This window comes from Lagopus leucura, unplaced genomic scaffold, assembly GCF_019238085.1.
Source record: "Lagopus leucura isolate 7727_CA_CO unplaced genomic scaffold, USGS_WTPT01 Super-Scaffold_100001, whole genome shotgun sequence".
Lineage (NCBI taxonomy): Eukaryota > Metazoa > Chordata > Aves > Galliformes > Phasianidae > Lagopus > Lagopus leucura.
This window is the reverse complement of record NW_024962262.1, coordinates 13,616,732-13,630,982: the sequence shown is the minus strand read 5'-3', so window position 1 is coordinate 13,630,982 and position 14,251 is coordinate 13,616,732. Positions and strand designations below refer to the sequence as shown.

Sequence of the window (14,251 nt, the reverse complement as noted above, 5' to 3'; positions counted from 1 at the left end):
GATCCTCTGAGGCCGGGATCCATTTAATTTAATTTCAGCCATCCAGAAGTCAGGTCACCCATCTCAGCTCATTGCCAGGGCTCCCTTGGCTGTCTTCACTGGATAGAAGTAGGAATGGAGTTGTCCCATCTATTGCAGATGTGTAGCTCAGAATGGAATCTATTCTTTTCAGATATCCCTACCTACCTCTTTTTCTCAGTTGATTACAGGAGGAACCCAGATGGCTTGATGGGATACTTGGCTCTCAGGTGGCTGATGTTGGAGTAGGTGGAGTTCATCCTGAGCAAATTGTCCTGTGTTATTTGGAAGCTGTGGAGCACCTGGGGGTACTGGTGGGTGGCAAGCTGGACATAAAAGCAGTGTGGCCAGCAGGGTGAGAGAGGTGATCCTGCCCCTCTGCTCTGTGCTGGTGACACCTCACCTGGAGTACTGCATCCAGATGTGGGGTCCTCGGTACAGAGCATGTCCAGAGGAGAGCCACAGAAATGATCCCAGGGCTGGAATACCTCTCCTATGAGGACAGTCTGAGAGACCTGGGGCTGTTCAGCCTGGGGAAGGCTCCAGAGCGACCTTTCAGTATCTAAAAGGGGGCTGTAGGAGCGATGTGACAGACTCTTTAGCAGGGTCTGTTGAGATAAGGGAAAATGGTTTCAAACTAAAAGAGGGGAGATATAGACAGTGGGTGTAAGGAAAAAAAATATTTACAGTAAGGGTGGTGAGGCACTGGCACAAGTTGCCCAGAGAGGTGGTGGATACTGTGCTCCTGGAAACATTCAATAGCAGGATGGATGGGGATCTGAACACCTGATCGAGCTGTGGATGTCCCCCTGTTCACTGCAGGGGAGTTGGACTAGATAACCTTTAAAGGTCCCTTCCAACTAAAAAGTTTCTATGATTCTATGATAGCATCCACAGGGAGGCAAATCTTCAAAACAAATCAGCTCATGCATGACTGTGCTAGTTCAAACACAAAATGAGCATGTGAAAGTCTGAGAAACAGGTGGGTTCTGCATTGACAGGCGGGTTCTTAAATGTCTGGTACATTTAGCTTGACTCACCCAGGAGTAAATTTGTCATTGTTGGGGCAGGACCAAATCGACTGTAGGAGTTTTATCATATGTTCACAGCATCTTTTATTTTCATCAGTTGGAATTTGGCTTGCCACAGACTAATGTGCTCAACGCTTTAGGTTAGCTTTTTTTTTTCTATTCAGGCTCTTTTAACATCATCCAGAAATGGTGCATTTTAGGAAGCAGAAAATTGGTATAAAAGTATTTATATCAGTATAATCAGTATAAAAGTGTTTATATTTGTCCCCTACAGCACACATTCAAATCTGTTGGGAAAGTCTTCGGTTTCCAAAACTGTGAGGAAAGAAGCGTGACCTTCTGCTGTGTTTCCCATGCTTGTTGTCTTAAACTCATCATGAGTCATGTTTACAGTACCCACCTTACCTTGGACCTATAGCAGACAAAAGCTTTCGGCCCTTTATATGCGTGTCCAAACTCACCAAGGATTACTGCCACTGTTTTTGTCACTTCCTGCATGTGGAAAATGCAAAGGCCAAATTTAGAAACAGATCACAAGTCTGGTCAGTTTGTTTCCAAGAAGGCTGATGAAATCTGCTTTCTTATTTAGTTTAAACCTGTCTTCCCAAGCATTATCTTCCTGGAGACTTTCAGACCTCTTTCCATCCCTTAAGCTGTTAACTCCTGCTGCATTATGACAAAAAAGAAAAAGCAAAGGGGCTTTCTTGGGGCTGAGGGACAGATGTGAGGTTGTAGGTGCCATAGATCCCATACGTGAAAATTATGAGGGCTTCCTTTACAAATTTAGAAATAAAAATATGGAAAGCAAGATATGCTTATTATCGTGGCAGCATTAAGAGTTAGAAAGAATCACTGCCCTGCACATCGTGTTTCAATTTGTGCACCCTTCTTTCTTAGTAGCTTAAAATTTAAAATGATTGACACCATTAAAATTGCATTAAAAAGTGACCATTTATTTAATATTTGTTCAAAAGCTCATTCAGCTGCTCTACAAACATGTCAACAAACATGAAATCAACATACAATTCAGGTTACAAGGACAACTACATGTTTCAAGAAAGGTTTAACAACGATGTATATGAAGAAAACAATAGAGGCAAAGGGGAAAAGGAGCAGTCTGAAAGTGTCAGATCTAATGGAGGAGTAGGAACTGCCATTGGCTTGGGTATTCTTGTGATTAGCAAAGCCATGGGGATGCTATTCCAACACACAGAACACAGGGTAAAATCAGCCCCTGTGCTGGAGAGCATCAAGTAATGAGGAAATGTCTCTGGAGGCTGAGGAAGAAAGGCTTCCTAAGTCTTATTTATTAACTTAGAATTCTACACCCTATTTTTCTCTCATTCTACTAGAGACTTCATTATTATTATTAGTTATTATTACCTTTAAAAAAAAAAAAAAAAATGGTACTTCTAAATCTTATTTTTAAATCCAGCCTTGCTCTGCAGGAGGGCTCCGTGCCCCATATGGACAGGCATACACACTGACCAATTCCCAACCAACGCAGATGTTTGGTGGGGTTTAAATGAGGGCAGAGCGAGGAACAGACGGGGAGCACCCAGCTGCTGCTGGAGAAGCCTGCTTGGTTTTGCTCTGCCAGCTGCATCTCACAGGAGTACATGGAAACCACATAGGCTGGAAGAGCTGTATCCCAAAGAGAGGCATCCCCTGGGCACTCCCACACTGCATCCACTGCCCACATAGGAAATGTTGGTGAGTCCAGACCCTCCCTCACATCCTCCTGGTGCTTGGCATGGTTCATCAACAAATAACCTCACTTCCCCAGAGCTTTATGTCAGGCTGCAGCTCCTATTTTTGAACTGACATTACTCAGACTTAATCCACTTAGCTTGTGAGCACCTTCATCCGCTTCCTGCAAGCAGCACCCGAGGCTGTGAGATCCCCCGTCTGCACTCCCCCTCTGCTCAGCAGCCTGTATTTATAAAGAGGTGGATTAGGAACATTACAAGGCAGGTCACAGGGTGTCAAGCTGCTCTTTCAGGGCTTAAAATCCCAGGCTCTCTCAAGAGGGAGAGCTCTCCACCCTGGAGACAACAGTTCCAATGACTTTTGCAGTCATGCTTGCAATTTACCCTGTTAACAGTGCAGCATTAGAGAGGGCATTTAGAGAAGGCTCCTGTAAACAAAGTGATGAGAAGCTTCCTCTTTTCACATAGGTTAAAAAAAAAAGTCTATTTGAGCATAATTCATAGCTGTTGCAAATCCACTTGCTCCGCTGCTGTCATTGAATATCAGATGAGGTACACTTACACTCACACCCATAATCCCCTCTGAGCCGACCAGTCACAAGAGCAATTACATTGGTGGGTTTTTTTTAATCAGTGTAGAGAAACTATATGCTCAGAGTGTGGTCTTCTCATAGGAAACATGGTCAAATGCCCACCAAATGCCCGTAGTGCCTTTGGGTCCAACACAGTGATGTCACAGTGCCTGAGACCACACGCAACACACTGGGAGCAATCAAAAGAAAGTCAGACCATGCTCAGCCTGCAGACTGTGAGATGTGTTTGGGTTGGACCCATGTCCTGGAGGAAGTGCTCCATGTCAAAGCAGGGCTCCTACAGCTCGTAAATCAGGAGCAGCTATTCCCCACTGGTGTACTGCGGGGATCAGTGCAAGGGCAAATCCTGACTGCTTCGTCATCATGCTGAGCTCTAATCCCATCAGCATCTCCGGCCACTCCATCAATCGGATTAAAATAGAGCTGAAAGTCATAATACAGCTGGCATGCCCACAGGGAACGAGACCTGGCTGTTCAGACCCAGAGCCATGCTGCTTGCAAGAGGCCCCAAAGCTTTCACCACGGCGAGCTTTTGGGGTGGCCAGAGGTGCAGACAGGGCAGCCCACATTCAGCATCGCTGTAGAGAGGCGAGAGCTGCGCTTTTATCCCCCTCCCATCCCTTTCATGGCCCCTGTGCTTTGTAATGGATGAGGTAACCATAGAATTGCCGTCAGAGCACTTCATGTTCACACCAGAAGTTAGCCAGTGGCGTTCCAATCCAAAATATTTGCCACAAGAAAATGCTGCCTTGGCAGAAACCAACCCTCCTGGTGGAAACCCATCAGCCATGGTGCGCACTGTGGTGGAAACCAGAAGGGCATTTGCAGGAGTCAGCCTCTGTCTTGGCACCCGTGGCAATCAAAACAAAGATCCATCTGAGGTCCATTAAGATGAATTTTTCTGCCTTTCTCCCACCATGAAAAAAAAAAAAAGAAAGCATTTTCTTACTTTTCATTATCAGCCTGGAAATGTCTTACTTCCTTTTGCCACCCCAAGAAACCCACAGTTATGTGGGAAGGGCGGATCTGCCACACAGGCTTTGATGAGAAAAATAGGCCCAGGGCTACACATAGACTTCACCAGCATGGCTCACATGAGGACTGGTGGGTTGGATTTTGCCCTCAAGACAGTGGCCTACTGCCTTTGCCTGGCTAATCCTCAAGAATATGTACGTCAGTATTCCAAAAATGCATAAAACAGCAGATCTCCAGGGGTGCCACATCCACGTGATGCTCAAAGAAAGATTGGATGGCAGAGTCAGTCCCCACCATTCAGAAAAACAGCACGAAGATACCACCTGGTAACTTTCTGCAGGGTTTGATGGTCAGCTGAGAGATGCTGTAAGTGAAGAGAGATCAAAACAGGGCTCCTACCTATGAATAAGAACGATGAAACCACCCTCAGTTTATCTGCTCCTAAGTGGGCAGCCCATGGAAATGTGGCAGACCTCAGAAGCTCAGAGGATGTCCACTGAGATCTCTGACTGTGGGAGACTCTTTTAAAAGTTATCTTTGGACTTAATTGTTTCTGAGCATACTCGATGGCTAAATAGGAGTTGACCTCCACAGTGTTCACAAGGGATGGTCCTCACTTTTGCACACATAAAGACAATATTAGGTGAGCCAAGCCATCACCTCTTCATGACTCAGTGAGGTTACAGGGACCCTCATTCTCTCTATATATAAAGTACAGTGTTTTGGCAATAGGAAAGGTGTGACTGTCTTAATTTTTGTATTTTTTCTAGGTCTGTCTAAATCCAGCCTTCCTGTCCTTTTCACTGCACTTCTCTCCAGAAATCAGTCCACATTTGACACTCCTTTATATTTTTCTTACGTTTACTTCCCTAATAAGTAACTGCTCATAAATACCATAGGAAATAAAGCTGGGAGCCTTCTGAAGATGTCATCCGAAGCACTGATTTTTCCAGAAGTGCTCAGACTCTGTAGTTATCTTCATGCACTCATCACCTCCTTATGAAGATAGCAGCAGTCTAGTGCTTTGAGTACAGGGCTGTCCTGTGCAGCATGTATTGTGAAACCCTGGCCAATTTTGGAAAACTATTCACACCCCTCTTTTACTAATTTATTTATGGAGAGCTATAGAATTAGAGTGTAACTGAGAGTTTTCCATAGACCCACGAATAAGTCTGGAGAATTCACTTACAAGGAAAAAACTTCTCTGTGAATATATTCCATAGTCTGATTCAAAAGTTCTATTAAGGAGATCATCAAAGTGTGATAGAGACGATGAATCATTCTATCCGGATTCATCTCTACTATTCCTCATTTGCCTAAACTTTCCCCATCCCTTCCCTTTCCTCCCCTTTTCACCTAGTTTAAGAGACTTTTCACTGTGTAAAACACTCCTTTACAGCTCTGCCCCATCTGTGGAACAGGTGACCCCAAATGCACAGCAGTGGGTGTGCAGCTCCCTGGTTAAGGCCTGATGCTAAATCCCACACAGAGGCATGCCAGTGTCTTGCCTATCAGGTAAAACAGCACAAATGTGTTTGATTTGTAATTTAACAAGGACTTTCACATTGAGGTTTAAGTTTCTTTTATTAGTAGACTTAAGAGGAAGGCACCATTAACACATAACAAAGGAGGCAGCATTAAATCATTACCATAACAGCCATGTTTTAAAAAAACCACTACTTAAGGGTTTATAAGGTTCCTTTGACAGATTATTGCAGAAGCCACAAAATGGAAACAGAGGAGGGAACTTCTCAGTTGCATTGTGCCTTTCCACATGCTTCCGCCCTGTACAGAGAACCATTCCTGGTCTAAATACAACCATAGCCTCACTTAAACAACTTCCTTGGCTGGAGGCCGCACAGGGGTTTCCCTGCACCAAGAGAATCCCTTCGTTAGATTTAAGATTTAAGACTCCATTGTGCCATTGGAGCAACTCAGGAGAACCTGAGCAGTAAAACTGAAAGAATAATTCAACAGCTGAAACAGCCACTTTTCCTCTCTCAAGAAGCCTCGTACCAAACAAGACTCTGTTCTGCCTGGTTTCTGCTCTTTTCATGTCCTACTTTTTCTAGGTGTCTTAAATGAAGGGTACTGTGGCCCTGAAAGTTATCAAAGGAAGACATCAACACAAGATGTCTAAATGAAATTCTGTATCTTTTCTAACACTTTCACATTTGCTTTTTTTTTTTTTTTTTTTGTCATATCTATAGAAGAAATTGAATTTCAAATTCTCCTTGTCGTCTCCAGAGCTACATTTAAATGTACTCTCTATCATAAAAAGTTTTCTCAGATCTGCTTGTCAGATCCAAGTTACGTACACTCTTAGATTGCGCTATGATAAAGATATCAGCAAAAGCTGCATGTATTGTTTCAAGATATCATCAGACTTTCTTCTCTGCAAACTCTGCCTGAGTTGCAGAGAACGGAAAGGGTTGGCTGGTCCCAGAGAAAGGACCCTTGTTGACCATTTTTTGTGGCTCCTCTTCACTAATTCCTGCCATGCATCAACATGGATCCCCACTCTCTATATTTAGTGCAAGAACTGCCCTCACTGGGCCTTCCTTGCCCTTGTCCACTAGCCAGAAAATCCAGCACTCTCCTTGAGCAGAAGTTCCTTCCTGCTTAGCCAGTGCTGGAGACTGGGGGAAGCCATGGGGTGAAGGAAATGGGTAAGCATCCACAGGGCAGCAGCTTCTTCTTTTATTTCCTAAGAAGGCTCCAAGCCCACATTTCTGCAGGCAAGCCAGATTTCAGGTCTATTAAACTGACTTCTTCCTTCATCACCTGTATTTTCCCTTTCTTTAGGAGCTGCCTTCACATGGTATGACTTAATCCAGCACTTTTGATGCTCTAATAGATTCCACTCCTCAGACCTTGCTCCATGATCTCACCTCTCCGCTGTCTCCTCTTCGCCTAACCTATGTCTGACACAGAAAACACCTTTTCCTCAGCCCTTGCACTTGCATTTCCATGAGTTTCCTGACCAACCTCTCCATATTTTCCAAACACATCCTCAGCTCCCCATTGTGTGTGGGCAGGTTATCACCCAGAAGGGCACTGGGTGCAGCGAAATACTTTGGGTGGCCATCAGGCTTCTGGTGACACTTTTGGAGGTGCTCCCAGCACAGCCCCATCATGGCGCTGCATCATCTCGCCATTTCATCACCTCTCCATCTCATATCTCTAAAACTGGAAGACAATCCAAGGCACACTAGTTCCCCAAAGATATCATCCTCAGCCCCATACACAGGAATGGGCTGCAGTGAGGTTCTCACAGGAGGGAAGGCTGCTTGGAACGTGAGCTAATGTTTTCCTAAAATAACCAGGAACCATGTGCTTAAACTCAACACCTGAGGCGTAGCAAGAGTCACCGTTAACGCTGAGCAGCCTTCAAAACAGCCCTTGCATGCGGCGCGGTGCGAGCCAGAAGCGTCGAGTGGCCAGCAGCTGTCCAAGGGTGACTAATGCCTCCTTGCTAAAAACAACTTCAAGGGGTTTTCCATGACCAAATCTCATTACAGGTAGAGTATTGACTTTTCACCTGCTAAATACAAGAACTCCACTGTAAAGTCCGCACTGCTGGATTTTTTTTACTGGTGCATGCCACAGCTGGTAAAGGAAACCTAGCTCTTTCATAAACAATGGCAGCATCTGATCCTTGTTAACACCACTCGCAAATGCCAAAAAAATCACCCTTCCAGTAGATTATGTGGGAGTGTGGAAATGAGGGTTAAGGATGTGTTGTAGACATGGAGGAGGAGATTGGAACACAAAATAAATATCTAAAGTGCAAGGGAAAGGTATCGAAAATAACGTGTTGATACGGCAGCTCAGGGAAGCAAGATGTTAGAGTATGAGGTCCAGTCAAAAACACATAATGCTCTCCAGCTTCACAAAACTCTCCAGAGCCACATTTCAGCAAGAAATCAGTAAGAATGGCTGCCAGTCCCTTTGGACTTGCCATGTCTCTGTCCCTTAGACTTATAGGGTCTCCGGTCCACTGGACATGCAGAGTCTTCTTGCTTCTCTTCTTCCAGGCCACCAATCTTCTGAGTCCTTCTATTGCTTCTTCTTCAGTGAAAATTATGGCCACCTCTTCAGGAACCTAAATGAAAATAAAGCTCAGGTCTCTAAGGGGAGAAATGAACACAGCGTAAATGTCTGAATTAGTTCAAATAATATCTTGCACGAACAGACTCCACCACTCTGTTTCCCTACGTATTTGAGGTTTACAGTTAAGCAGGTAAAGTCTGTAATATATTGTCTAAGACATATTTTTTGCCAGCCCTATCTGTCCCTGTCAGTTTGATTCAACTTATAAATCATTTGGCCTTCACCAATTTTATTTTACTTACTTTATATTAGGAGCAAGCAACCCACAGCTGGGTGTGTCCAAGTGCCTTCCCAATGCTGCTTCTAGAAACAATACATTCCTTGCATGAGTGTTAATGAAAAGTAAAGAGAGATACTTGCAATTGAAATGAGACAACTTTGAGAAGTTGCCAAAATATCTGCAAATACATTTTCCCATTAGCAATGTCGCACCAGAAGCTGAACTTTGTGGGAAACACATACATATCTCCTGTTCTAGGAGACTGACCTTTCCACCTTAGAATTTCCAACCACAAATTTTGTTACGATGTCTAAACAGCATCCCATGCAGCCACTATGGCAAGGACTCTACCATGAATCTCCTTCAATGTGGCTTTCCATAACTCAGGCTGCTGTGAAGGTTATGAGGGAGTGGTGGAAGGTGTGGGGTTTGGCAGTTCAAGGGGAGTGGATTGGTACAGGGCGGCTCACTGGTGGTCCAGGTCCTTGAGAAGATGGCCAAGCTCTGGAGAGACTCAATACATCCGTCCTGAGTGTAGAAGTTCAGTATGAAAAGAATGGGCCACCTTGGCCTGAGAAGGACAGTGTGTGTATTCTAAGATGGTTTTAACTCCGTAGAACAATTAAGTAGCCCAGCATGGCAAAAAGGTACGGTTTCAACACCTTGAAACAATTAATTCTAGTGTTCCCAAGGGGAGAGAGACTGCCTTCAACTTATTTTTAATTAATTTACAAATTAGCCTGCTGGCCCATAAAGAGCATCATGCGCTAATTAAGCCCAGCTGCTTTATGGGAAAAGATGCAATGAGATCTGTAGATTACAGGTACCAAAAGGAAATGTCCTATCTGCACATTATTCAACTTGTAGCTTAGTGCTCACTGCTTCCGGATGCTATTAAAGCCAAGAATATGCTCGGTCACAAAGTATTAAGCATTTACATCAGATCTTAAGGATATCCAAAGTTCTAATCCATAAGAAAAAGAGGTAGTGCCAGAAATGACTGATTACCTGGGATTTGCATCTCATGTTGATGGAGAAGCCACAGCTGAATCTTTTCCCACAGCTGGAGCATTTGTGAGATCACCTCCCATGCGGTTTCTCTGGTTTCTAATGAGGTGTAAGCTCACCCTGGGCTGGCACAACTAGCTGCCTCTCCTCACCAAGGAGCAACTCGTGCTCCTGAAAGCCGTAGGGTGTTTGTGAGACCTGTGCTCCTGGTGGCAGAGATTAGATGTGTTCAGGGATTGCTGGAGGCAGGAGGGTGGACAGAGAGGGAAGGAGTCGGAGATCTGCACGGCCAGGCAGCACATTGGTTGCATAAGTCCTGTGTCCATGGGAAATTGCACTGATGCCTTTTTGGAAGAAATATAAATATTTAACGTTTTAGGACTACAGTCGTTTATGCAGAAATTTCTCCCGTGGTCAGACTATTTCGTAATTATCCACGCCAGGATGTTTTGCATTTTCCTTTTAAGCATCTGGTTCTGGGCATGTCACCATTAGTCTGATCTAGCAGTTCCTATCCTTATATAACAGCAAGCCATTTCATGACTATTTCACAGAAAATGTCTCCTTTTTTTTTGCCCACTAAATGACCTGGAACCAGAACACAAACATTCTGTTTGCACAGTTTTACATAACATTTGCTGTAGTTTTCACACAACACTATTAAACACTAATTTGTTTCTGTTCTCAGGCTGATGGAAAGCAGTTCTTTTGGTAGCTCTATTGCGTCAGTGTTCTTTGAAAATGTAAATAAAGATACTGAGATAAGACTTGTCCAACCACACAGCCCTTTTTCTCTTTATGTTTACCAGATACTTCAAGCTAAACAAAATTATTCTTTGCACTTGATCTGCCTTAGAACATTCTCAACGAATCTATAATCAAATTTAATTTGATGTCAAACCCCTCCCCAACACTTTTTGGCCACATGCGGTATCTAAGAGGATCTACTACTGTAACATTTTTCAAAAAGGCATTTTGGAAAATGACTGAGGCTCCCAAATACCATTTTGAAAAGCAACTTAGCTTCTTAGGAATGGGATTTTCAGGGAGATTTAGATTCTTGAGCATTTAAGGGCCAGCTTGGGAAAGGAGTTTCTGCTTAGCATACTTTACAGAAGCATTGTATTGCCAGCTGCTACTGATTTTAATGGAAATGCATCACCTGTTGGAGCCTGACAGTCTTACTAAGCACCCACCTCCACCTTCACAGGTATAGAACACCTTTACAATCTGATTTGAAGATGCTTTTCTAAATTGACTTCATATCTTTCCCACTAAGTAAAGTGTAAAAATGTGTTCTCCACCTAGCTCCTCTTGGGACGGTGAGTTGGAGATCATTTTGCACTACAAGGTTTCTTGAATTTCCTTATTTCAACAAATATCGCTGTGATGAGAACAACTATTTTGAAAATCTGGCCTAAGTCTGTTTTGAAAAGGTAGAGATACACCCCATCTAACATGTGAACTAATTTCTGCTGGCGCTCGATTTTGAAAGACCAGGGAAATTTGTCAACAGCGTGTTTACATTTGATGCTGAAGGTACAGGATAAATGCAGCCATGGATCCAGCGTGTAGCCTCGAAATATTTAACTAAGCCTACCAGGATGAATCCCTCAAATTATCTCATCAGATGGCAGAGTCATGAAGCAAGTGTGGTGGTGGAATGTGCCTACAGATGAATGGAAAAAGGCACTGGATGTCTGTTTTCACCCTTGTCTCTGCCTGCTTTGCCAGCTTATTCTCTCCTGGACTTTATTTCACCAGATGCTATGTAAGGATCATCCAGACTTTAAAGCTGGGAAATCACCTCCTCTTAGAGGTAATGGGTAGTTCTACATTGGAATCATGGAATCATAGAATCAAAGAATCCTTAGAGTTGGTAGGGACCTCTTTAGGCCAACTCCTCTGCAATGAACAGGGACATTTGTGGCTTTGGGGTTAGAGTTTGAACAACTGGCATAGTCCTTAAATATTTTTATGTAAAATTTCAAGAAAACTATGCCAAAAATCTTTATGTGTAAAAATGTGTGTGAAGAAAAAGCGAGGAAAAGAGGACAAATGGTTGAAGACTGAACACAGGGCATGAAACACAGATTTACATGAGTAAAGTAGCCTTCAGGGGGCACATAAGCTATCTATCTATGATACAAGATGAAATTGCAAACCTACATTTCAAAGGGAATATTACATCGAGCGAAAGAATCTACTTGCCCAGTCAATCTTTCCTCTGACATTTCTTGCTTGCCTTTCCTCCCAGTGTATTTTGATAAGCCTAAAGAAACGTTGTCAATTTGGAACAGCTACCTCGTTCTGGATCCCAAAAGTGACTACCAAAAAAAAAAAAAAAAGCAGTCAGATAAGAAACCCAGAGTCACTGGTGCATGAACAAGGCCTCCTTCAAGGTCAGGATATTTCAAGAGCCACAGAAATTCCTCCTAAACAACTTGTTCCAACATAGCAAGAGGTTCCTGGAGGCAGAGTGACCCAGAAGGGTACTTGGCTCCCAAGATGCTGCTTGAAGCAATGGGCAGCCATTGCCATTGCCTGGTATGGACTGATGATGGAATTGTGTTTGGAGGAGCTAAGAACTTGCCAAATCTTACCCAGAGAATTGCTGGAGACTGGCAAGCTTTGTTGGCTGGTGTGGTCCCCCTGTGCGAGCTCAGCTTTATCTGAGCCTTTAATAAACAACCCAACATCTGCTTGATGATATGAGCTAGGACAGAAGTACTGGACATCTTGAGCATGATTTAACAACGTCTGTGACCTCAAACAATTTGTTATTTCTTTAGCACAAGCAGAGCCTGACCCCACAGGCATTCTTTAAATCCCTTTGCTCTCTTCCCCTTCTTTTCCTGCCTCCAAAAAGGCAATGGAATGAAAAAAAAAAAAAAAAAAACAGTTATATGCAAGAGGAACTAATATTAAATTATAAGTAGCAACAACCAGGCACTTCATCAGCATGAACACAGAATTCATAAATCTTTATCACCAGCAAGTTTTTTTTTACATATCTGGAATCCAGTATACTGCAAATTAGTCCCATTTGTCCACTCAGTGCTAATGCCATTAAAACCGACCTCATTTGCCAAGTGTGTGAGCCCAGAAATCCTTGGACTTGTTAATTTTTCAGCTGAAAAATTCACCATCATCTCGATTCCTAAGCTAAATTTTATGGAAAGAAATCATCTGATAGCTAGAAACGACACCCTTGGAACTGTAAGGAAAATTAAGACCAGACCACCCTTTGTTTGGGTTGGCGCCGGTGGGCACTTTAACACCTGTGTTATTTTCTGATACCCTGAGAGCAGTCAGTCACTCCCTTCCATTCCAACTTGTTTTTCACCTCTTCCTCTGCCTGCGGTTGCCACAGAAATCTCAGTGTGCCCTGGGTGACCAAATATATGATTTCTCACAGTTTCCCAGAGACTGTTCCAAAAGGAGTGGATCCTTTCCTGCTCTCCAGCATGGGCAAAATGCTCTGAAAGCTTGGCAATGCTGGCGAGAAAATAAAAAGTTTTCCTGAAACTCGTTATTTTCTTTCCCTATTTTTACTTGGTGCTTTGCAATTAGTGCTTCCCCAGTTACATCTGACTTCTAATTTCATTTTCCATTTTTGAAACAACTTCAGAAAAAAGTACCTTAGCTGACTGTGACCATTAAAAAGTTCATCTCTTCACCAAAGGCTCGCTATATGAGATGAGTACAACGACATCATGGCACTATGGCATAAGCTTCACTGTGTACATTTAAAGTGGAGAATGCAAAAAATACGCGTGCTGAAACAACACAGAAGTCAAGCAAATGGTAAAAGAAAAAATAGTGCACAATTTCCCATCTACTTTGCATCCTGTTCAGTGAAGAAAACTCCGTAGGGCCATGAAGGATGCCTTAAAATGGGTATTGGTCACAGCTGCAGTGCAGCCAGAAGGTTGAGCTTTGATAATGAGGCACCTCACAGCCTCCTGTTGTGTTTCAGGAGGGAATGCACTGAGGATGCCGTCAGGGAGGTGAGATGCATATGGCTGATGGGAGTAACCCCACTGCTCACCACCAGTCCCACCTTGCTCCCTGCTGCTGGACACCTCTCTAACACAACGCAGGTTGTGACCAGCACTGCCCTGGTGCTCCTCCAAGCCAGACATCCTCTGTGCAATAGTTGAAGCATCCCACCCATCTGCCATTTGCTGTAGTTGACACAAGATTTGGCTCTCTACCAGTCACAGTGGGAGCAGGGATGAAGGCCCAAGCGGCCACTCGGCAAACCCCATCTCAGTGCCGCTGGAGCTGGGCTGCAGCATCGCCCTGCTGTGCCTCTCACCACCACTGCTTGGTGGGAGGGCAGCTGGCAGGCAGATGGGGCAGGAGGCTTCAAAGGAGCTGCCAGCCGCTTCCTACTCCCACTGCTAGTGTTGAAGAGGGGTGAGACCTCCAGGCAGCAGAGAGGGAGGGAGAGCAGATGGCACCTTTGTAAATGGGGACACCCCACCGGGTGGGACGTGGGGGATGCAGAGCAGCTCCCTACTGCAGTGCCCACCCGAGCACCAAAAGTGACACCGGCACCCTTCCTGGGCAGCAGGGAAG

At 44.1% G+C, this 14,251-nt stretch overlaps 1 long non-coding RNA gene across 1 annotated transcript; it reads right to left on the bottom strand.

The window, feature by feature from the left end:
* Window positions 1–5,881: 5,881 nt before the first annotated feature.
* On the bottom strand, window positions 5,882–10,153 carry LOC122177235. The gene is made up of 3 exons (XR_006177988.1): window positions 9,668–10,153; window positions 8,682–8,742; window positions 5,882–8,431 (listed from the first exon to the last, which is right to left on the bottom strand). It is a non-coding gene; the product is annotated as an uncharacterized LOC122177235 (long non-coding RNA).
* Between the last annotated feature and the right edge of the window lie 4,098 nt (window positions 10,154–14,251).